The sequence below is a fragment of the Dipteris shenzhenensis genome, chromosome 3 (genome assembly GCF_047967505.1).
Source record: "Dipteris shenzhenensis isolate YYH24624 ecotype China chromosome 3, Dip_SZ_1.0, whole genome shotgun sequence".
In the NCBI taxonomy this organism is placed as follows: Eukaryota; Viridiplantae; Streptophyta; class Polypodiopsida; order Gleicheniales; family Dipteridaceae; genus Dipteris; species Dipteris shenzhenensis.
Genome location: NC_141598.1, coordinates 22,638,111 through 22,664,354, shown reverse-complemented (window position 1 = coordinate 22,664,354; position 26,244 = coordinate 22,638,111).

The window sequence follows — 26,244 nt, the reverse complement described above, 5'->3', positions numbered from 1 at the left end:
TATGCAATCAGAGATGAGTTCACTTATGAAGAATAAGATTTGGGACTTGGTTTCTTTGCGACATAGAAAGAAAGCATTGCCATGTAAATGGGTCTACAAAATGAAGGTTACAGGTGATGATGTGCCTAGGTACAAGGGCCGTTTGGTCGCTAAAGGGTTCAAACAAGAGAAGGGTGTGGACTTTGATGAGATATTCTCTCCAGTTATGAAGATGACCACACTTAGATGCATTCTTGGACTAGTGGCATCAGAGGATATGGAGCTTATGCAGATGGATGTCAAGACAACTTTCTTGCATGGGGATTTGCATGAGGAAATTTACATGGTGCAGCCGGAAGGCTTTGAAGAAAAGGGCAAAGAGAATTTAGTTTGCAAGCTGAAGAAGAGTCTCTATGGTCTTAAGCAAGTGCCTAGAGAATGGTATCAGAAGTTTGATGCTTTCATTCGGTCCCAGGGTTTTACAAGGAGTGAAATTGATCACTGCCTCTACACTAAAAGGGCTAAGGATAATAGCCTGATAATCTTGGCACTATATGTGGATGATATGCTATTGGCTAGCAAGAATACTTATGAGCTAGATGAATTAAAGGCCAAGTTGCATGAGGCCTTTGATATGAAGGATTTGGGACTTGCAGGTCATATTCTTGGTATGCGCATCACGCCTGATCAGAGTGGGAAACTCCTTTGGCTTTCACAAAAAGAGTATGTTACAAAAGTATTGCAGCATTTCAATATGGAGGGGGGGAAGGCAGTGAGTACTCCATTGCCTCCATATGTGAAACTGAGTCATACAGATAGTCCCAAATCATATGAGGAAAGGGCCATGATGGCCAAGGTTCCTTATACATCAGCAATTAGGAGTCTTATGTATGCTATGATAGCTACTAGACCAGACATTGCATTTGTAGTGGGAGTTGTTGGCCAGTGTATGGCTAATCCAGGAAAGAGGCATTGGGAGGCAGTTAAGTGCATCATGAGGTACATGAAGGGCACCAAGGAGATGTGCATCTACTTTGGTAGAGGAGACATGTGTGTACTTGGGTACACAGATTTAGACTATGCAGGGCATGTGGATAGTAGGAGATCCACTTCTGGTTATGTGTTCATCTTTGCAAGTGGTGCAGTGTTGCGGATGTCTCGTGCATAGAAGTGCATTGCTTTGTCTACCACAGAGGCTGAGTATGTTGCAGCCACAGAGGGTTGCAAGGAGGCTATATGGCTTGATCAGCTAGTGGGAGATTTGAGGATTCATACAGGTGTACCGACATTGCATAGTGATTCCATGAGTGCTATTCAGCTAGCACGGAATCGGGTCTTTCATGGAACGACCAAACACATTGAGGTCAGGTACCATTTCATCAGGGAGGTACTTGAGGACAAGCGCATAGGACAAGCGCATAGAGCTTGTCAAGGTTCATACAGATGATAACCCTGCAGATATACTGATGAAGAGTCTACCTAGTCAGTGGTTTGAGTATTGTCGTGTATTGATGGGCATTGGATAGTATGCTCATTGGTTGTTCTCCCTTAAAGGCACATTGTCCTTTAATTGTGGTTTGTGGGGGTTAAAGGTCACTGTGCCTTTACCCCGGTTATGTACAATACTCAAACACATATATAAATGAATGAAAAAGAAGATTAGGGTGGTTCTGCACCCACCAAAACTTGTGTGGCTCTTAGTTTCTCTCTCTCCCTCTTTCGTTCTTGCTTCCGTTGAGAGCACTCTCAAATCTTCAAATGTTTAAACATTAAATTTCAAAATTAAAAATCTAGATTTTAAAATTTAAAATTTAAAGTTCAAAATTCAAAATTCAAGTGTGAAATTTCAAAATTCAAATTTCAAGTTTCCAATTTTGAAATTCAAATCTAGAAATCCTACTTTCAAAAAAATCATACATGCTTTTCATGATTCAGGCTATTACACTTTAAAATCATACTATTACTTTAAAAGCAAACCTAAAAATCTAAAACCATTAAAAAACCAAAACTTTAAAAGGCAAAGCTAAACAAACCTTTTAAACCAAGCATAAAAAGTAAAACTATGAGAAGGAATTGAATTCTTCATGGGGGATAAGTGCTAGGCTCACCTTGTTCTCTCCCTTCCTAGATCTCAAATGTGTAACTAGGGTGGTTTGAGAGCCTTAGGACAATATCTTAGATGGGGTAGGTCTTGGAAAACACTCCTCCACCCTTGGTTAGCTAATTGCAAGCAAAAAAGTTCAAAACTATGTCAAAATGAGAGGTCCTGGGAGGTTCCCCTTCCCAGATTTATCCTAACAATGTGCACTTACTATGTAGATTTTAAACTTCAATTACCAATTAAACACTCTATAGGTTCCACACTCAATAGTTGGATTAGAAAGAGGTCTTTTTTTTTTTGCTCTACATACTTTTTTGGGGGTGCATGCTTTTTTGAGGGATTCCTCCTTCCCGCCACCCCTTCCTTTTCTCATCCTCTTACTCGTCCATCGTCGCAGAACCTCCTCGTCATTGTCGTGCCTCCCCTTGTCATCACAGGGCCTCCTCCTCCTCGTCATGCCTCCTCCTCCTCGTCATGCCTCTCATCCTCGTCGTGCAGAGCCTCCTCATCGCACAAAGCCTGCTCGTCGCTCCTCTCATCCTCGTCATGCATCCAATTTTGTTTTGAAAAAGAAAAACATGAATGCTTTCACACAAACAAATTTCATTGAGAGCACACAACCTAAAGTTTGACAATTTGGTTTTCCAACTCAATCTTCAGTTTGTTTCTACTTATGAATTTCATTTCCTTATTTATCAACAGATCTTGGCCATCTGAATTTCACATCGCTAGAAGCATTGCCTATACATGTGACACCTGATCCAATGATTCATTATGTGCCTAATTTGAACATTATCATGCAAGTTCCAAGCTCAACATGGTTGATTGAAAATGTTAGGGATGCAATGTCTAGAGTTAATGTTCCATTGACAAATGTGGATGCAAGCTTAGAAGGTAAAGGAGAAGATGCAATGTCATCGTATGAAGCCAAGGTGTAGGAAGAAATCTTAGAAGGTAAAGGAGAAGACATAATGTCACCCTCAGAAATAATGTCAAAAGAGGTGATAACAAAAATAAGACTAGCAGTGATAATAGATTTGAAAGGGTTATTGCTCAAGCGTTGTTTTTTGAAGTCAAACAAACATATGAGCTTGCACAATGGGAAGCATTGGCTTGTTCTCCATCCTGGGTGTTTAGAGTTTCTACAATGGTTGCTTGATCACTACCATGTTGGCATTTGGTCCACTGGAGGAGAAATGTTCTATTGTTTTCAACCAGTGATCCTTGAATTCAAAGAAAAAAACAAAGAAGTGCTCGAAAGGATGAATGTCAAATCTCATATGTCTATTCGTAGTTCAAAAAAAGACACAGAGAAAGGTTTTGCTTCACCTATAACCAAAACTAGATTGAGAGGGACTTGTCCTATCACAAGAAGTATGGTGCATGCTCAACATGTTACATTGAATGAAGAGGAAGAATGCATGCTAGGAAAAATTGCCAAAATGGGGCCATTGAAAGATAGTGAGGCAAAATGCTTTGCTATGGTTCTTGGATGGAAGGAAAGGGGAATCACTACCGATGCTTCAAGGGAATTCTTAGCCAACTTGATTCGATTTTATTGCATAGACAACCCTTAGTGAATCTGAGTGATCTTGTTAATTAGAGTTGCAGACACAAATGCTCAACTAAAACATTTGTACCTACATTCTGATTTATATTTGGATACTATTTGGTAAGATTCAATTTGCAAAACATTATGTTTATGTTTCAATTTGTTTTGTGAAAGAGTTAATAGACATTGAGTTAGTACCTTGTGCAAAAAATGCTCTATGCTTTGTGATGTGAGTTTGTATTCCTCCACTAAAAGAATGATTCTTAGATTTTAAACATATGATAGGTGTTGCAGATTGTCCTGAAAAGTTGAAGAGCTATCTTATTATATAAATTTTGATCCTGCATCCAATGGTTTATGGAAACATGAATTGACCATACCCATTGAGCACGTATTCAAAATGAATAGCATCCATTATGAAGTAAAGAAATCAACAATACCTGGGGCAGGTAATGGTCTTTTTGTACATATGAGCATCAAGAAGAAACAAGATTTGATGGTATATAATGGTCCAAAGTATGATTATGATACTTGGAAATCTCTCCTCAAGTTTTTCCCAAGGATGAAGACTTATGGAATGTTTGAAGATCCATTCATTGAGCCATTGATAGATGTGAAATGTATTGTGGGAGATGTATTGTATGGAAACATTGCTGGATATATAAATAGCTCAATGTATTATAAAGAAAGAACAAATGTTATATTTGTATACATCCCTAAGCTACCACCTTGGGCTCAAAAGTCACAAGGAGATTTGAGTGCCCATGGCTACATTACTATGCAAACCATAAACGATATCTCCTTCGGAGATGAGCTACTTTGTGAGTATGAATACTAGTATGGAATTGTTAATGATTGTGTTAAACGATGTGGTGCAATATTTAGTTGCAAAATTGGCTATGTGTCAATGGTTTTGATTATATTTAGCACAAGAAAGCAATTTAAAAAAAGGTTTTTATCAAGACCATGTCTCTGAGTTTCATGAGCTCTATTATGATGGAGAGTTTCATGAGCTCTATTGTGATGGAACGGTGTTTTTGAACACCACATTTATATGATGGATGTCAAAGCTCTACCATAATCCTATTACATATGTCAATACTACAATTTATCAACATAGAAACATATGCATTTGGCATTAATTTGATACATCTAATATACCAAATAAAAATTGATAGTTGTTGCAAGTTTAATTTTGTTTTTGAACACCACATTCATATGATGGATGTCAAAGCTCTATAACAATCCTATTGCATATATCAATACTACAATTTAATTTACTCCAATGAATCTTCCTAACGCAACATCTATAAATTGGATTTTGTTTGTGGTTTTGATGTATATGAAACAACAAACATTTTTCTTTCACTAGCAAATCAACAAATGTTTTGGCCATGGGGCCATGTTCACATCTATTAAGGCCTTTTGCCATAGCAACATACGGAAGCTTGTTACTTGGGTTCTAGGAATTGGGAAAGTATTGTGCATGGTCTAGTCTCCCCCAACATAATTGAAACTTGGGTCCTCAATGGAGCTAATGTTTCGATAAAAAACATCAAATTTTACTTTTGAAGTGACTATATTTTATTTCATGGGAATTGGGATATTCCCAAATTCTCTAATATAGTGTTAAAAAATGAAAGATGTCATGCTAGGACAGCTCAACACCATCAAGGCATCCAAAGAAGCATAGGATATGTTCGCAGCTCTCTACAAGTCCAAGAACACTTCCAAGATTCTCACATTGAGAAACCAAATCAACCAGATTTTCCGCAACAGTAGCAAAATTAGAGGCAGATGGGATGGAGGGGTAATGAATCTACTAGGGGCCTTGCAAGACATCTGGTTGCATAGGATCTTGGTGCATCAAAATGGAGCTCCAAGTAGCCCTTGTTTTGAGCCACTTTGACCCAAAGAGACCCTAAATTGGTCCCCCTTGGGCCTCGCACATGGGAAAAGGCAATGAAAGAAGGTGGAAAGTAGGGGCTCTTTGAAGCCCTATGCTAATGCACATCAAAATGGGGCTCTCAACAACCCCTATTTTGAGGCCACTTCGAGCCAAATGGATCTTGAGTTGTTTCCTCTTAGGCCTCAAACATAGGGTAAAAGAGCATCAAGGGGGTGGAAATAGGGTCTCTCCAAATATTATTTTGAATGTGCATTAGCCCACATCAAAATGGGGCTTTGAAGAGCCCCTGTTTTGGGCCAGGTTGACTTGAAGGGACCATGAATTGTTCTCCCTTGGACCTCAAACATAGTGGAAAAGGGGATCAAGAGGGGGGTGGAAAATAGGCACACTAAAAAAGCCCGTTTTGGATGTGCACTAGCACCCATCAAAATCGGGATAGAAATAGCCCCTATTTTGCAAAACTTTGACTTGAAGGGACCTTGAATCTCTCCCCCTTAGGCCTCAAACACAAGGGAAAAGGGGATCAGAGTAGGTGGAAAATAGGGGCTCTCTCCAAACCCCATTTCGGATGTGCACAAGCACACATCAAAATGGGGTTCCAAAGAGCCCCTTTTTTTAATCCACTTTGACCCAATGGAACCCTAAAATGTTCCCCCTTAGGCCTCAAACATAGGGGCAAAGGGGATCAAGGGGGTGGAAAATAAAGGCCCTCTAAGGCCCATTTCGGATGTGTACTAGATCCTCAAATTAATGCTCCAAGAAGCCTTTATTTTGGGGCCACTTCAACCCAAAGGGTCCCTAAATTTTTCTCCCTCATGCCTCAAACACAAGGGGAAAGGGGTTCAAAGTAGGTGGTAAAAAGGGACTCTCCAAATCTTGTTTAAATGTATGTTAGCACACATAAAAAAATGGGGCTCTGAAGAGCCCCTATCTTGAGGCTACTTCTTACCAAAGGGACTCTTAATTGTTCCTTATTTGGTCTCAAACATAGGGTCAAATGGGATCAATGTGGATGGAAAATAAGGGTCTCCAAAGCCCATTTTGGATGTCTACTAGTGCACATCAAAATGTGGTCTCTAAAGAGCCCTTAGTTTGAGGCCACTTTCACTCAAATGGACCTTGAATTTTTTGCCCTCGGGCCCTCAAGCACAAGGATGAAGGGAATCAAAGTAGGTGGATAAACGAGACTCTTCAAAGTCCATTTTAAATGTGCCCTCATGTACATTAGAATGGGGCTCTTAATAGCACTTATTTTGAGTCTAGTTTAGCCAAAAGGGCCCTAAATTGTTCCCCCTTAGGCCTTGAGTATAGGGGCAAAGGGGATCAAAATGAGTGGGGAAAAAAGGCTCAAAGTGGGTTGAAAATAGGGTCTCTCCAAATATCATTTTGTATATTCACTAGAGCTCATAAAAATGGGCTCTAAAGATCTCGATTTTGAGGCCAATTCAACCCAAGGGGACCCTAATATGTTTCTCCTTGGGCCTTGAACACAGCGGCAAAAGGGACTGAAGCGGGTGGAAAATAGAGGTTCTCAATTCTTTTTTAAGATATGAACTAGTGCACATGAAAATGGGGGCTCAAAGATCATTGGGTGTCAAATGTAGGGGCAAATGGGATCAAGAGGTGGATAATAGGGTCTCTACCAAGCCCATTTTAGATGTGCACTAGTGCACATCAAAATGAGCATAGGGAGAACCTCTATTTTAAGGCCACTACAACCCAAAGGAACCTAGATTGTTCCCTCTGGGCCTCAAGAAAAGAGACAAACGGGTTAAAAGTAGGTGGAAACTAGAAGCTCTCCAAAACTCATTTTGGATGTGTGGTGGTGGACATCAAAATGTGGTTTTGAAGAGTCCCTATTTTGAGGGAACTTTGAGCCAAAGGGACCTTGAATTGTTCCCACTCAAGCCTTGAACATAGGGGCAAAAGTGATCAAGGGGCATGGAAGATAGTGGCTTTAAATAGCCCCTATTTTGAGGCCAATTCAACCAAAGGGACCCTCAATCTTTCCCTCCTTGGGCATCAAATATAGCGTGGCAAAGGAGATCAAAGCAGGTTGAAAATAGAGGCTCTCCAAATCCCATTTTGGATGTGTGGTTGTGCACATATAGCCCCTCTTTTCAAACCACTTCAACCCAAAGGGCTTCCAATTGTGGGTATAAAATAGGGGCTCTCTAAAGCTCATTTGGATTTGTGCTAGTGCACATCGAATTAGGGCTCCAAGCAGCCCTTGGTTTGAGGCCACTTCAACCCAAAGGGACATTTTCCCTTGGGCCTCAAACTCAGGGGAAAAGGGGACTTCACCCAAAGGGACCTTGAATTCTTGATGTAGCCTTAAATGCATGGGCAAAGAAGATCTAGGGGAATGGAAAATAGGGGCTCTCCAAAGCACCTTTTGGATGTGCACTAGTGAACATCAAAATGGGTCTTCAAATAGCCCTTGTTTTGAGACCACTTTGACCTGAAGGGAACATAAATTGTTCCCCATTGGGGCTTGCACACAGGGAAAAAGGAAATAAAAGAAACTGGGAAATAAAGGCTCATTGAAACCATTTCTACCACACATCAAAACCCGTCTCCAAAGAGTTTCTATTTTGAGGCCTTTTTGACCCAAATAGACATTGAATTCTTTCTTCTTGGGCCATAAACATAGATGCAAAGGGGATCAACAGGGATGAAAAATAGGGGCTCTCTTATGCTCACTTTGGATGTGCACTAGTGCACATCAAAATGGGGATCCACATAGCCCCAATTTTGAGGTCATTTTGGCCCAAAGGGACCCTGAATTATTCCACCTTGTGCCTCAAACATAGGGGCAAAGGAGATCAAGAGGGGTGGAAAATAGGAGCACTTAGAAGCCTGTTTTGGATTTACACTATTGCACACTCCAAAAAGTCCCTCTCTAAGCCCACTTTGACTTGAAGGAATCTTGAATCTTTCACCCTTGTGCCTCAAACATAGGGGTATAGCCATCAAAGAGAGACAAAAATAGGGGCTCTTTGAAGCATGTTTTGGATGTGCACTAGTGCACATTGAAACGGGGCTCTAAAGAGCCTTTATTTCGGTTCCACTTTAACCCATCAGACCCTAAATAGGCATCAAACATTGAGGCAAGAGGGATTTAGGGGGTGGAAAATAGAAACTCTCCAAAGCTTGCTTTGGGTTTTCTAATAGTGCACACCAAAATGGGTCTTCAGATAGCCCATGTTGGATTTTTTATAGTGCACATCAACATGGGTCTCCAAATAGCCCATCTTCAAAAGGTATTTTGACCTAAAGGGACCCTAAATTGTTTCCCCTTTAGTACCAAACATAGGGGCAAAGGGGATTAAAGAAGTTGGAAAATAAGGGCTTTCCAAATCTCATTTCGGATGCGTGCTAGCACACATCTTAATGGGGCTCCAAAATGCCCCTATCTTGAGCCCACTTGAATGGAATGGACCCCAAGTGGTTTCCTATTGCACCTCAAACATAAGGGCTAATGGGATCCAAGATAATGGAAAATAGGGGTGGTCTCCAACACGCATTTTGTATATGTGCTAGTGCACATCAAAATGGAACTCTGAAGAGCCCTTGTTTTGAGGCCATTTCAACCCAAACGGACCCTAAATTTTTTCCCTTTAGGCCTCAAACATAGGGGCAAAGGGGATCAAGAGGTTGGAGAATAAGGACTTTTCAAATCCCGTTCTACATGTGTCCTAGTGCACCTCAAAATTGGGCTCTAAATAGCCCCTGTTTTGAGGCTAGTTTGAACAAATTGACCCTAAATTTCCCTGGGCCTCAAAACTAGGGGGACAGGGGATCGAAGTAGGTGTAAAATACGGGGTCTCTAAATCCCGTTTTGGATGTGTATTAGCATACATAAAAATAGGCCTCTAACAACCCCCTTTTGGTAGACCACTTTGACCCACAGGGACCCTAAATTTTTACCCCTTGAGCCTCAAATAAAGGGACAAAGCGGATCGAGCGGTCTGGAAAATAGGGGGTCTCCAAAGACCATTTTGAATGTGCACTAATGCCATGTAAAAATGGGGCTTTGAATAGCCCCTAATTTTAAGGAACTTGACCTAAGGGAACCTTGAATTGTTTTCTATTGGGTCTCAAACATAGGGTCAAAGGGGATAGAATCGGATGGAAACTAGGGGCTCTCTGAGGCCCTTTGTGCACTAGAACACATCAAAACGTGGCTTCAAAGAGTCCATATTTTGAGGCCACTTTGACCCCAACCCAAAAGGGAGCCAAATTGTTCCCCCTTAGGCCTCAAATACCAGGGCAAAGGGGATTAAGGATAAGGGTGGAAATAGCCCCTTTTTTATGTGTGCTAGTGCACATCAAAATGGGCCTCTGAACAGCCCCTTTTTGAGGCCACTTTGACCCAAAGGGACCTTGAATTGGTCCCCTTTGGGACGGAAACATAGCGGCAACAAGTGGAAAATAGAGGCTCTGCAAAGCCCATTTTGGATGTACACACTCATGCACATCAAAATGGGGCTCTAAAGAGCCCCTATTTTAAGACCATTTGATCCAAATGTAGCTTGAATCATTTTTCCTTTGGCCTTGAACATAGAGGCAAAGGGGGGTCAAATTAGGGGCTCCCATAAGCTCATTTTGGATATGCTTTGGTGCAAATCAAAATGGGGGCTTGAAGAGCCCTCTTTTAAGGAGATTTTAACCCAAAGGGACTCTAAAGTTTTTCCCCTTAGGACTTGAATGCAAGGATAAAGGTTATCAAAGGTTTTAGAAAATAGGGGCTCTTAGAATCCCATTTTGTATGTGTATAAGTGCACATCACAATGGGCCTTCAAAGAATTTTGAGGCCACTTTAACCCAAAGGGACAATGAATTATTCCCTCTTGTGCCTTAAACATAGTGGCAAAGGACATCAAAGCAGGTGGAAAATACTTGCTCTCCAAATAATATTTTGGATGTGTGCTAGTGCACATCAAAATGGGGCTCTAAAGAGTGCTTATTTTGAAGATGATACAATCCAAAGGGACCCTAAAGTTTTTTCCCTTGGTGACTCAAACATAGGAGCAAAAAATGGTATCCTCAAGGCTCATTTTGGATGTGTGTTATTGCACATCAAAATGGGGGTACGAAAAGCCCCTCTTTGGGGGCTACTTCAATCTCTTTTTGGATGTTTGCTAGCATGCATCAAAATGGGGGTACAAAGATCCCCTCCTTGAAGGCCAGTTGAACTAAAGGGACCCTAAATTGCTTCCCCTTAGGCATCAAGGGGATCAAGGGGGGTAGAATAATAGGGACTTTTCGAAGCCCATTTTTTATGTGCCCTAGCACAAATTGGGTCTCTAAAGAGACCCTATTTTGAGGCCACTTTGAGCCAAAGATACCCCAAATTATTTCCCCTTGGGCCACAAACACAAGGGTAGAGTGGATTGAGGGGGTGGAAAATAGGGCCTCTCTAATGCCCATTTTGGATGTGCTCTAGTGAAATTAAAATGGATTGATAGTTGACAAAGAGGGAGGGCAGCAAGCCCCCCAACCACACTTATAAAAAGTCCTCAAGGAACACTATATTAGAGAATTTGGGAATCTCCCAAGTCCCACTTTCAAATAAGGGGTTAAGATTTGACCATGTGGCAAAATGTTGACCTCTTATTTAAAAGTGGGACTTGGGAGGATCCCCTAATATATAGTGTTTAGGGTGGATTCCACTTTAAAGTAATGGTTTAAGATTTGATCATGTGGCCAAATATTAACCATGTTGGGGATTCCCAAAATATTTGGAAACTCCCAAATTACCTAATATAGTATTAAGGGGGGAATTGCCCATTGCACTTGTTTAGCCCCTTCCCCTCTGCTAATTCTTCTATGGGATAATCATCCCAAGCCCTCCCTACACCCCTTCCCCTCTTATGAATCTTTGGATATATCCTAATTCCATAATGCTAACAAGGAGACCATCCAAGGAGGTACATCAAGCGACCTTGCACACATGAAGGGTGTTATGACAGGTGGAAGGCTATTGGCTCAGTCCTTTCACCTGAGTAGAGCTTAAGAAAAGCTAAGGTCACATTGATTTATCACCCAGAGGTGTACTTGATTGGTTAATGAGAGCCATATCCTTAGAACAAATTCTAGATTGACTCACATTTCTTTTGTTTAAGATCACTTAGCTTGGTTTGAACACCCTCCTCATTGATTTCTTGTTTGAAGCACTCCCAAAAGGCCTCAGTCATTTGAAATAGCCAATCAAAAATTGATTGTACCACCTCTGAGCACTTTTCACCAGGGTGCAAGGGAAGCAGTTCATATACTCCTTGGTCTTGGTACTATTGATGTGATAGACCCATAAGAAACTCTTCAAATGACTGTATGGGTTTTCATCATTGGTTCCTTTGAAATCCTAAAATTTCACCTTGATTGGAGTAGCCATATTTGGTTTGATGGCTACCAACTCAAGTTCCAATGCTGATGGAGATTGAGAGGCTTTTGCATGCTTTCTTATGGGTTGAAGAGGGGGGAAGGCATCATATGCATTACTTAAGTTGCCTAAGCTAAGAGGTGGGCTTGGAATTTAATATGTAGGTCTAAGGAATTGATCCCTTTTATGCAAATGGCCACTTTGTCTAAGTGTAATGCCCCTTGCTTGGAAATTGTTGAGTGCTTTGTGGAGAATGGTAAGCTAGAGGAGTGGGGACTTGGAAGGGTCTCTCCTGGTCGACAAAGTGTGTTCATGGTTTCCAATTTAGGTTGTAGGTTTAATCTCAGAGCTTTTGGAGGCTTGGAAAGATCAAGGTCATTTGATTTCTTAGAAAGGGCAATCAGGTTTGCATGGGGATGCCAGTCTTTGTGACAATATATGGTGGGGTTGGGAAGTCACTATAGAAAATAAACCAAATGCATTCTTTAGACCTACCTCAGGACTTTGTGTTGGGAAGGAGTGTGTTCTTAAGTTGTAGCTTTGGGAGGTGAGGTTGGCCACTTGGAAGTCTCCAATAGATGTTCATGACAATTTATGCTTAATGATAGAGAGGTAGCTCTAATTGCCTTGGTGAGAATGTGGATCCCAGACAATTGGCCTTCCAATTGTGTGGTATTGTCAAATTGGTGAGTGAATCAATGGGGTATTGGGAAGACAAGCTTGAGAAAGTTATCTTCAAGGTTGGTCTACAAAAGTTTTATGGAGAGGCAATTGTTGGTAGCATCTTTAAATGCTAAGAGGAATCTAAGAGGGAGCCTTGGCTAGTGGGAAGCCCATCTCAAGGATATTTGGAAGGGTTGTAGGGTTAGCAAAGCGAATTTTTTTTCAATGTGTAAAGTTTTGCATATGTGGTTGCCTTTGAGGGGAAGATAGGCCAAATGTATGAGGGTTAATGTTTTCATGTATTATTATTTCCTTGAGAGAAAGAAAAGGAAAGGAGGAGAGAAACATAAGACAAAGGGAGAGAAACTAGAGGAGAGGGAGAAGGAAAGAAAAAGAAACAACAAAAACTTGAAATAGAGGTAGATGAGAGAAATTCTTACCTTTAGGTGGAGAGGGAGCTCTCTACCTCTCTCTACGCTCCCTTCCCCTCTCCACCACCATCCTTCCCTTCCTCTCTCCTCACCCACTTTCCCCCTCCCATCCTCGCTCCCCCATGCTTCGTCCATTCCCACCCCCTTTTCTCTCTCTACCACCCCTTTTCCATCCCTTACCCTCTCTATCCTACATGTCCACTCTCACTATGTCCTTCTCTAACCCTATCTCTACTGTCTCTTTCTAAAACCCCCCACCCTCCTCCTCCTCCTCCTCCTCCCCCCTCCTCCCCCTCGAAAATGCCTCGGTCATTGTGCACCACACAAGCATCATGCACCATCAGGTGCCCACCGTAGCCCTCTATGTGGAGTGTCTATCTAAGATGCCTGCCACTATTGGTCATGCCTCGTTTATCAAAGTTTATGTGGTCTTATGGAGGGGGTTATAAAAAAGGTGAGCTTGATGTCACAATTCTCTCTGAACTTGAAGTGGAGATCAACTCTCACAAAAGGTTGAGTGGACTTTTCATCAACATTAGCTACTTGGCAGCCATATATTTGTGTAGTGGAGTGTGGGATGTGGGTGTCTTTTATAAATATGGGAGGTTGGGAAACTTTAAAAGTTTGATAGAGGCTCTATTCAAGTCAACTTTTTTATATCTTAGCGTGATGACAACTTGAACGATTTATTGGTTTGATTGTGTCTACTTGAAATTTGTGTTTCACTTTGTTAGTTTTGGTATGGATTGCCTTTACAATGTACCCTACGAGCAGGTTGCCCCTACAATTAGCCACATTTAGCATTTTGGTCTTTTTTGGGGGCTAAAAACTAGTCCCCATGCCTTGGAAGAGCAGGGATTCATCAGATTGGAAATTGAAGGTCTATCCTCACTTTCAATGAAAAGCCAAATTTTAGTATGGCCTTCTATTACCTTCTAATATGGGCAATATATATATATATATATATATATATAATATTTATATGTAAATTTTAGTTTTTGTAAAACATGGCGGCCTTATTTTGAAGCCCAAAAATTTTCAAGGCCTTTTGTTGAAGATTTGGAGGGCCAAGAAGGCCTCATAAAATACAACATGCATGGATTGCTCCAGTTCTAAATCAACGTGCGTAGAAAACTGGAGTGGTTGCATGATTAAGGCCCCATGGTGAGCCTCATTGCCTCTATCCACCACGAGTGTCAGCTCCAAGTGGTTGTAGAGGGTCATAGACTACAAACATTTTCTTCTTTCACAAGTGGGGTGACAAGCCAATTTCTTTGCTAGGTCATGTCATAGTACTTAAAACACATGCTCCAACCTTCATTAGTGTATGTTTCCATGGCTCTCCCTTTTGCATAGTCTACAGAGTCTATCTTTGATCAATAAGGTGGTGAAAGACTTTGTATTTCACTGAAAATGGCATGCTTTTCTATGGGAGTATGTATCTACGCCAAAATCTTCTAGCGGGCTGGGCATGGAGTCCTTGAAGTTCAAATGTGACCACCTCTATAGTAAATGGCTATTAAAATTGCACACTCACCAACCGTGGGCAGTGATCATTTGTTTTCTTATATTGCACCATGGAGTGTTGAGATTCAAGCAGAGTTGTGCTTCATGGGGCAAGAACTCCTACCGTTCCCCCTTCCAACTAAAATGCATGGCTTTAGCTTTGCCATAAAGCTAATTGACGTATGGAAAAAATCCCTCTCAGGCTATCCTTAGTGAGGTGTGAGGAGAATTGATCAAGATGCTTCATTGGGATGCTACATTTGATCGATCAAGATCCTTTTGTCAATCATGTCGCACTAGTGTAGATTAGTCCAAAGCTATCACGTAAGATGAATGCTAGGGGTTACATCTCTTGATGGCTTGAGCTTTAGTATTGTATGACATCAAATTGGGAATCCATTTCCAATCTGAATGCTCATTATCATCTTTCACTGCACGAATCCTAGTTCATACATGCTATTTTTTAATCGACTAAAAGAGTGGTGGCCTACAACTCCTACACTTTGTTGGCTTGTGGATTTCAAAGGTTGGGTAATAGATCGCAAAAAGGCAAGTACTCACCTCAAGATGACTGATCTTATGCCACACGACATGGGTTTTGTGCCCCCCTTGATCTATTGGTGCTATGGAGCCGTAGAGTTTTGATGACTAGATTATCCCAGAAGTTAAAATTTACCCTATGGAGGACTTTGGTCTGCAAATTTCCTACCAAAAGGATCACCTCAACAACTGGAAACACATATTTTGAGTTTGTTATTTTTGTTGTGCAGTATGGAGAATCATTTCCATTTGTATTGGAGCTGCCCGATCACTTTGGCATAGCCTCATCAGCTAGTTCACACAGGCACAAATTTTCATCCCACCAATGTGGAAAATTGCTTTGTTGGGAGACCGTTCCTCATTGTTTGAACCCCAATATGACATTTGGCCTTTTTTTTGAGCTGCAGTTATTCAGATTATTTGGTGACAAAGAAACGACATTGTATTTTGACATAAAAAGCTCCCCTCAAATTTTGTTGATAGTTCTCACACACAGATACTAGTTTCTGTTACCTTATTTCATAAAAATTGAGAATTCTACTTCAACATGGATTGTCTACCTTATAGGTGGCTATATAATCATATGATGTATTTACTTTTATCAATTGAGACTGCAAATGTGGTTCCCTTCACCGAACAGTGACAATGAACCCGCCCATTGAATGCATGGAGACGAAAACTCTCAGATTTGGTAGCTAGGGACCCATCCCTTGGAGTGGATGTTGATCTCCAATGGAGTCTAGACTAGTGCACAAATTTCACGGGTGGATGCTTCCATGGGTCCTTTTGGACTAGCACACAAATTTCACAGGTGGATGCTTCCATGGGGACTGTCTGGACTAGTGCACAAATTTCATGGGTGGATGCTTCCATGGGCTCATTATGATTACGTTTAATTTCTCGCTTTTACATGTCTGCTACAAGGAACGCTTTCATGCCGACTAAAGATATTTCATCTATGAGAATAGCCTCAACGTCCTGGTATTGGGTAGCCAAAGCTTAGAGTTTTTTTGATGAGAGGCTTGCATAGGAGCTTGTAAGCAATGACAGGTGGAGCACTGCATTCAGTGTGCTGCCATTAATCGCTCTTGCTGCCTTTCTTGTGTATGCCAAAAGAAGGACATTTGGTAGTTCGATATTGGTTGTGTTTTTATGTGAGTCGTGTCGGCGTAATGCCTCCTCTATTGCTACCACAACGAAGGTTTTCCCTGGACCTGCATTCCCTATTATAAACAGGTATATTTGTTCTTCTTGTTTTGTTCTTTTTTTCAACATAATGTCATCAAAAAATAGTTGCTATTCGGAGTTCATTTTTCTCAAGTTCCCATAGTACACCTCATTTGATAGGTTATTTGGTTTGCTTTGTTGCAGTGGGTGGACTCTTTTCATTTTTTTAATAGTAATCCATGTCATTGGCAAGATTACATTTTTTAGTGGATGCCAATGGCTTTTTGTCGCTTGCGATTGTTAGGTAGTTGCTGGTGTTGCTCACTGTCATTCTAGTGTATGTGGCATCTATTTGAAACTATGCTTGTAGTGAGTCACTGTTCTCTTTGTTTTCTCTGTACATGTCCTTCCAGGTTTTCGTTCAAAGTGTGTTCGTTGGAGTGGAATGGCAGGTAGAGCAGGCAGAGTTCCCTGTAGTCATTCCCAGGATCTTTTATTTTGTTGTAGTTATTGACACGTATTATTCTTTCTTTTTTTCTTTTTTTAGTACATCCTTGTTTTATATTGTAAGCACTTGCAAATGTGGCCAAGGAAATATGATGCAATTCTTTGTGTCTCTTTGAATACTTAGTAACAATGTCATCAAAGAAGATGTTAGTGCTATTTGGATGAAGCAACTCTAGTTGTGCACATCTTTTAAGCATCAATTCTTTGTCAAGGGGAGTGATTATATTTATGTAGATGAATTCTCTCATAGTGCTTGTTGGAGTCAATAATAGGCATAGGTACGCTGCTTGTTGCGCACTGATGTGTTCAGTATTTAGTATTGCATTTTTGATCTTGCAGAGACACTCATTGACTGTTGAATTGTCTTGGAAGCTCTAAACGATTGCGTTCTTGACTGCATTGTTTGTCTCTTTATCAACTTTGGTGATATATGATGTGCAATATGATACTGATCCGTGAGGGTTTAGAATGAATTGTATGTCAGTGTCAGCACCCCATAGTTTGCTCAATGTTGGATTGAAATTATTTGTACAAATATCTTTTGGATCTCTTTTCATGAATATTTTTGGTTGGGAGATGCTGCTTCTTAGTATGATTTTGTATACTTGCTTAGAGAGATTGATCTTCTCAAGGAATGAATCGAAAGTGAGCATGGTGGATGTTTTATCTTGTAGTGCTTCTTTAACTTTTGCAAATTGTTTTTTGTATGTATTGTTAGAATCTTCATCAAGTAAGGGTCTCAATATTTTTGTATGGTGCATCGGTGGCTCAGGAACCCAAAGCGACAATGCGAATGTTTTTTCTTGCATGTGTATCTGTGCTTATGGGTTTGTATATCATTGAGCACGGCGGGTTCGAGTTGTGCACTATTAACAGTAGTTATGTATTTGTTAATAAATTGTTCTATGGTCTTGTCATCAGCGTTGTTGCAGTTGGTTCCTTCATCTACCCAGAGCAGCCCATGATCATGTTGGCTCCCTATGTTTTAGAATTCTGTAACAAAGAAGAAGTTCGATATTGTTCCTAAAATACTGTTGTCCTGATGCAGTAATGTTTTGAGGGCTCTGAATTTGTGGACATAATATTGTGTAGTTGTCACCGAGTCTGATCTGATCATGCATTGTATGTTGTCAGTTGTTTGGTCACCATTTTCTTCATTCACATGTTTGTTTATTTCTTGCAAGCACCGTAGCAGTGGCTCCCATCTCTTCTTGGTAGCGAACAACATGATGAAGAATGTAGGCAGGCTAAGTTGTTTAATCATTGCAAAGACGTTGCACTTCAATAGTTGCTTGTAATGAGTCGACGTTCTCAAGCAAATGAAGTCCTAAAACCCTATTTTTGATCGTAACAACTGTTCAATGTTTGTATCGAGTACTACTATTTTTGCCTTGATTCTTTGTCCTTGCATATTCCCTTTGTGCATACGAACCCAAACATATGACATCACTTGTCTTACCAACACCTTCATTATCTTGAAGAACAAGTTCTCAAGGGACCATGCAGATCTCCTATCCTTGTTGCAAAGCTCCCACCTCACTATGTCCTGGTAGCTTGTATGACTTGATATGCAATAAGCATGAGCGTGTCCATAAAAAAGACTTGGAAATGCAAGTTCTTCACAGTGCCCATCCTTGAAAAGGCTAAGAGGATGAAATCCTTCAGAAGGGGCGATGGTTATCAGCTTGTTCTCAAAATCAATAACTTGCTAGCTTTTGTAAATGCCATGTACAAATATATCGGTTGAGATGTCGAGTGCAATACCGTGCTCTTTTTTTTCTGTTGATGTTTGTTACAATTCTTCCTCTTTGCAATTCAACTATTGGATGTGTTCGGTCCAAAGTTGATTGATCTTAACGTTGTTCTTAATATACAGAGGGGTCGTAAGCATTTCTTGTGGTGCCCGCATCGTCAAAGTGGGCCAAACCAAGCCACTAATGTAGTTATGATTGTAATGCAAGCAACGCTTGATAGCAACTGTCATCACTATAGCAGAGTCGTTTATGAACCATGGGAGAACTTGTTGCGCTCTGTCGATGTCTGCAAAAACATTTATGATGCTATCATGGAGCCCAAGCTAGCCTTCATATGTTAATTGCCTTATTTGTGTGAAAGATATTCTTATCAAAATAAGTCGCTCCTCGATTTTGTTCATGTTGGATGTGTTATTCTGGGGGGTGGCCATCGACATGTTTTCCTTTGAGAACTAGGGCTTTTTTCTTGAGCAGATTTGGTTATAGCACAGTGAGCAAGCAAGCACTTTCTGTTTGGCTTCTTGTGTTACTTGATTCAGGTCTTAATTTACAGATGTTTTGTTGATATTCACATTTTTCAATTTCAATATGAATGTCAAACATCCACATGTAAAGCAAGTGAAGCATGGTGTGTCATTTATTTTTGCAAGGTACTTCGTCTGTGGGTTCTGGGTCCCTCTTTTCCATTTCAAGGAGTTGGCTTCATTGGGCTTTGGAGCCGATGTATCTCCAATCAGGCCACATTCGATATGGTTTCTTATTTCACCTCATATGAAGCATTCCACTTCATTGGCATTATTAGAATGGAGAGCCATGGCTTTTAGTTTGTAAATTTTATTGCATGTTGCCTCAATATTGTGCACTTTATTTGTAAAGAGTAGCAATTTGTTTTGTTGTGGAATGCGGATTTCCTTATAAGAGACGTTGAAGGGATGATTCCTCACTCTTTGTCCATTGTATGTTCTTTTGAACTGCTTCCTTGCCAATGGCATGATTATGGCAGGAGTCGTTGACACATCTACGAGTAAGAAATTTGGTTGTTTGTTGTTCGAGTTAGTGAATTCCATAATTTGTACAATGAAGAAGTTGATGTAGCGTTTGAAGGCTATGAAACATCAAGGGAGGGCAATTGGTGGAGTTTTGTAATGCAAACAATGCAGTCTTGCTTGCTACATCATTTGGATGTAGACGTGGCCCTTGTTGATCTATTGCACTGGTTGTTGGATCGTTGATGTTGTTCTTGAGAGCATTGTCTACAAGCATTGTGAACATCATATCATATGTGTATGTAGGATAGAGAGCTACTAAAAATGTAAGCAAGTCGGTTTTTTGTTGAATTATTTGTTCTAGTCGACATTGAAGGAGCTCAAGTCAATTCTTGAATCCATTGAGAAAGGAGAGCAATTGAAAGCTTTTGCCACATGCAATTAGAATCTTATGTACGTGTAATCTTGCAAATAGCATAAAGAACAAAGAGGGAAGTACACATGGAAATAAAGATAGGGAGACTAAAAGATAGAGAATGGGAGGGTTAGATGTACAACATGAACTTCAAAAGATTATGTTCAAATCTTGTTCAAGTATATGAAGACTATACTAGATGACATTGGCATATTGCTTGGAATAAAAGTAGGAAACATCAGATTGTGTATGTGAACCCAACGTTTCTCATAGGAAGAAGAGGTTGAATACTATAATGAGAAGTATGAATGTTCATTTGAAAGCATTACATCCAAATATAGCACAATTACGAAAGCAGTATGATATGTAACAATTCTACAAATGTCTTTTTGCTTTAAGGCTGGCAAGATATACATAAGGGTTGCAATTGTTGTGAATGCCAATATGAAAAGACCATATGTAAGCATAACGTAGATAAGAAAGTAAGATGACAGGTAACCTCTGTATATTTTTAAAAATAGATTGGAGTATTTGCAAACGCAAAAAATTGAGTGCTGGGGTGCAACAACAGTGGTAGACAGACTGAGGTTGAGAAGGGAAAGCTTGGCGAGGCGTACAAAATGGGATGTACATCAGAACTATTGTGGGGTGCAACAACAGTGGTAGACAAACTGAGGTGGAGGAGAAAAAGCTTGGCGAGGCATACACAATGGGTTGTACATCAGAACTATTTTCAAACTAGGAATTCTTTGCAAAGGACATCACAAATCCTGAACTATTGATGGTAAATTCTCTGGTGGGACTCTTTTCAAGCAGCATGCAACGCGTTGTGACAATACTCCGATTATGGAATTCTAGAAATGGGCAATGAAGGGCCAATATCTCATCTACATGTGGGCCACATACTTGCACGGCAACTTGGGTAGCGTCACACAAGACAACGTGGCCCTTCAAAGAAGGGAAGTAAGAAACAACTTGGATGCCATCACAGCTATAGTAATATGGTCGCATAGGATCTCGGCTCACATGGCAGCCACCACAAGCCTCACTGTGATACTCAACCAAAGGGTTGTTGAGGCCAACAAAGTGAAGTACACCATGCACTTGCAAACAAAACAAAGGTGATTGTCACAATGTCAAGGATTCCAAGTGCATGAACTTGTTAATAAGTAGGCCAAATGTACCTTTTTGCCATAACCTAGTTGGAAGACTTGCCATGTGAAGGCATCATGCAAAGTGGTACGGAGATTCCCTTCGGGCACTGCCCCCAAGATTGTGAAATCAAATACACCCAACCCATGCCCCCTTGCACGTCATGTATGAAATATTCTTCGCAACATACATCACAATGCCTTCATCAATGAACTCGTCCACTAATCGAGTAAGGGTTTGCCTTCGGACATGAAAGACATCTGCCGCATGCATAATTAATTAAAAAAAAAGGAAAGTTGTTGGAAATCTCCATTAAATTAAGCTTTTTTGGATGTTTGCTCGTGATTGTAGCTCGATCCTTGGGGTTGGGCCCATCGACAACAATGATCTGATCAGTTGGAGGGCCATCAAGGTTGAATTTCACAATCACAAATGCAAGTGTGTCAATGACTGACGTAAAAGGCAGACGCAAGTTCTCCATCTGGTTTGCGACCCAAGGTACGTAGTGGTATATGATCATATCTGGAACTAAGGATATAGCCCCATTGAATGGTTTGCCCTTCAAAACTATTGTGGTTGCGTCAATGCGCAAAGAATAAGAGGATGTTCCTCCCTCACAAGATCCTCTTTTGCTAATGTTAGGAACCTCAATTCTATAAAATTCATCAACTTGGAAAACATCAAAACATGTGTGTGGGACATGTAATGTAATGGTCTCCGAGCATGCAGAATCAATGAGATCTATGTGCATGTAAATGGGGTATGGCACATCTTTCGCTTTGAAATTGTCGTACTTTGCCAAGACTTTTCCTTCGAAGGCGAAGCGATGCGATACAAACTCAAACGATGCACCTATGGGTAAGGTTGGCAAAGCATTTGGATTGATAGGATGATGCCATCATGAATGTCTGTCTGTCTTGCTAGGGCCACTTCCATCATTTAGAAGAAAGAGGTTTTCTATTGGATTGGGGGGCTCCACATTGTTGTTGCAAAGGCTAATTCCATGATGCGTCCCAATGTTTGAACTTCCTAAAAAATTCCATTATCATTTGAGTGAGAATTATTTAAATGTATCTGATAAGTGTTTGGCTACACAATTTGCTTTTGAGATTACTATCTCTTAAAGTCCCATCCTATTTTGATTAACGAATTGTTTTCACAAATAATGTACGTTTTTTAACATTATCCCTTGTTTTTCCTAAACTTGGAAGAGAAAACACAGTAAAAACTTCAAGTATGATCTTCATAATGTACTAGGACAACCAAATATGCTTAAATATCACAACATATTTGGAGGTTAAAAGATGTGGCTATCAAAGCATTGCAATCTACAAATTTTAAAGTTTGCAACAAGTACAAAAGCTTTTCTTTCTTGCAAGGATGTAGTTGCAAACATGAAGAAAATATGACTTCAATTTGTAAAACAAAAAACAAAATATACTATGTTTGTCTAATTTCATCAAATGAACTTTTTGTAAATGTTCTACACACAAAATAAAAGGGCACTAGTGTTATCAAATTGCAACAAACCAAATAGCAAAGCTATTCATGTAAGAAGTTTATATTCTTTCCAACATAAAAACTTGCAACTAAAAAGTAAATTGAACATTAACAACATGGTAAATGCTTGGAAACAAATGCTTGGATCTCAAAAAGAGTATATAATCAGATGAATTAAGATTCTAGCTTGAGGGCCACAATTGGTCCTTCTATGCAGTGGTGAAAACCAAAACAAAATGAGTAACAAACCCAAAGCAATTAAAAGTAACTCCACTTTAAGTCATAAAACTAGTCATGAGTTCTAACATAATGAATTTGCAATATAACTATATTGTAGAATCATAACTTTAAGATTTGGATGGCACATTACGTTGTGCATACTACGGCAACAAGTACCAAAAAGAAAGTTCTGTTTTTAAAAGCAAAGCTATCCAATACTTCTTCCAAACTAATCGTTGGTGATGTTGGAGTCGCCTTGCTCCTCCAGAATTGGTGGTCTTATATATATCTTAATTTCGTAGTTGAGCCTAAGGTCGCAGCCTTTATCTCGGACAGTTTGGTGAACTAGAAAGGGGACACAAAATAAGAATGCCTCGAACATATTAGGTAAGAGAATGTTTGGTGAGGGAATAAGAGAGGCGTACCTTTGGCACATGCTTGCTTAGTAGCTGCAATGAATGTGGTCTTCAATGTCTTTTTGGAATTCTTCTGGATGCCGCCATCTATGAATGGAGCTAGTTCCAAAGGGAAACTCTTTGTTGACCGGGGTGGGGGGACGAATGTCTTAATCACACAAGTTTCAACCACCGTTGAGATGACTCCTTGCTGGGCGAGAGCTCATATCGCCTCCCTCATCGAAGGGGCAATGCCTTTTTGGGAAAAACAACAAAGCGAGAGATAGTAATCCTGATGCATTGGTAATGCATGTTCTTTAAGTACAACCCTACCTTCTATTGGATTAAAATTTTCAAGTCCATCCGCTCTACTCCCGATGCCTCTTTTTAACACACCAATATCTATAAGGATGTCTACAATAAAGAGGGTAGCTTATTCATAAAAACATTTAAAAAACAGTCGCTTTACCAATAGAAGCAAATCATGATAGGAACATAGGAAAAAAAGCACAAGTAAATATGCTCGCGGCGGCATGCATAGATTTCGATGCTTCACATGCTACGGAGGCATTCCTTGGCTAGGGTTGTTGGTCGTGTCTTGAAGTCGTCTTGGGTGAGCAAACTTCTTCATGGCATGGTTCAGATAGACGACTTTGTACTTTGCATTGCTCAACAATTTCTATAGTGGATAAAAATGAAGACGAAAATAAAGTGTACGGTTGATTTCAGTTTGGAAATATTAAAGCAAATAAGAGGAGAGAGTGTGTAGAGGAAGGCAACAAGGGGAAAAGAGCTGAAATCTTCATCGGCGCGAGCAGAGAGGAGAGAAAGCTAGGGGTGGAAATACTAAGGTGAATGAGAGAAGAGAGTGTGGTGACTTGAGACTCAAGTTTAGAGCAGTTTTGAGGGGTCAGCCGTTGGACTGGAAGGCAACAAGGGTGCGAGTCTTCTCTGTCCCCAAACCACTCTTTCTTTCCGCCTAGTAGACTGTTTTTTGCCAAAGCAATATGAAGATACGAAGGGATGTGGGGGATTGTTCGGGAAGCCTGAACATGCAAAGAGCTCTATCTATCCCGTGAGGATGAATTTCAGGAGGACCTCAAGGATTTGGAGGATGCACAGTCAGCATTATTTCGAATGATTAGAAAGGGGGTCTGCTCGGTAGTCTAGAAGCTGAGCATTGCATTTAAGGAGTGGTCGAAATTGGAGGATCTTTGCACACGATGCGAGGTCTCACTTTGCAAGGTAGCAAAGAAGCACTTGAGCAACTATTAAAGCGCATTTATTTGCAAGACAGGAGAGGGTTGGGGGGTTGACGACAGCGACACTAAATCTTTTACCTCGATGATGCTTTCCCTCTGCCAAGGTTCCCAGATTCTGCCATGTTCATCATTCCTCCATAGAGCCATCATAAACGTAAGCTCATGGAAAAGAACTCAAAATTTTGAACGGAATTTTGAAAGGAAACTGGAAAAACATCGGACCTCATTCGAATTCCCCACTATTGGTGTCCATTGAGTCTCCAGATCTTTTTGAATCATCTTGGTAAACATTGTTGTCTGCTTGTGACATGCTTCATGAGATCTCTTCACAAAACATTGGAGACAGGAAGAAAGAGACGGAACGAGAAGACACGAAAAAACAAAGGCAACAGCAGCTATCCAATGAGACTTATATAGAAGAAAGGAATGCTTCTTGTTTGGGATATGATCATTCGTGCCCATACTGGTCCATATCTTTCCTTTGTCGAAATTCTATGGAAGCAACCCATGTGAAGCGCTCCACACCTATGCGACCTTAGCTTTTCATAAACTCCTAACGTGAAGACGGTTTCGCATTTGCCATGGTTTGGAGAATTGTGGACACTCGTTTGATCGGACTCAATTCGAACCACGAAAATGAAGCCAATTGATCCTTTTTTTCCGTAAATCACAACAACCATGAGCAAGCAACTACACGTCCACTTATAAACATTTTTGCATATCTATTTACTTCGCTTACCCAGATTTGATATGCTGCATGTAGAAAATCTACTTGATGCATTACCAACACCAATGTCTTCCTTGACAACATGCCCTTGATACATTCCTGCTAGCCATTCCCCAACAATACACTCAATAGCAAGCAAGAAGTTTACACTGTCACGCTGCTTGGGTGTTCATCCCTACCGTAATCATTTAACGATAGCGTAAGGCACACCTCTCAGGCCGCAAGAACACTGATTTGGCATGCATTCCCGCCAATGTTGCCATCCCGATTCGCGCTAATACAATTGGCATACAATCGATGTAGACCAAATTAGAACACCTACTTGCCATACAATTGATGCCAAACCAAATTACAACTCTGCTAGCCTCTGTACTTGAATACAAAGGCATACAATCGATGCCAAACCACGTTGCAACACTGGCAAGGCCCTATGCGGTATCCATCAATGATCATCTTATCAACCCAAGATTTTAGTTATGATTACGGAAAGAGAGCGCTCCCTGTGTGTGCATCCATAGCACTAAACACATCGTTCAACAAGTATATGTCACAATCATGAGCGTTTCCTGGTACCACTCAGGATCCATGGGATTCCTGAATCTAATATTTTCTTCAATTGTGACATTTTGGATCTAGGATGACTGGGCTACATATGCAATGCTCCCACTCAATCTAACCTGTGGAATTTGGCACAATTAGCACTAACAACAATAAACATATAATTCAAGACTAAGTGCACCAACCTAGCCGGGCATACTCACCGTTCAAGATAACTTGGGCACTTCTCCAAGGATTGCTTCCAATAATGTCGATTTCCCTGACCCAACTTGCCCAACTATACAAATCAAACTACCCGAGGAACATTCACATTGATATTTCGGAGGGTTCACCTATGTGACACCGCAATAGCAATTCGAAGATCGAATTTCTTCATATCATTCCCAAATAACACATTGCAACTCTCTATCTGCAATTCGAGATTGAAATAGAACACGAGCTTATCAATGGAAAAGAGCAAATTAGACCTGCAACCTTAGAAATAGCGTAGGCCCATATCCTCAATGAGATGCGCATCCCAAACGCGATTCTCAACC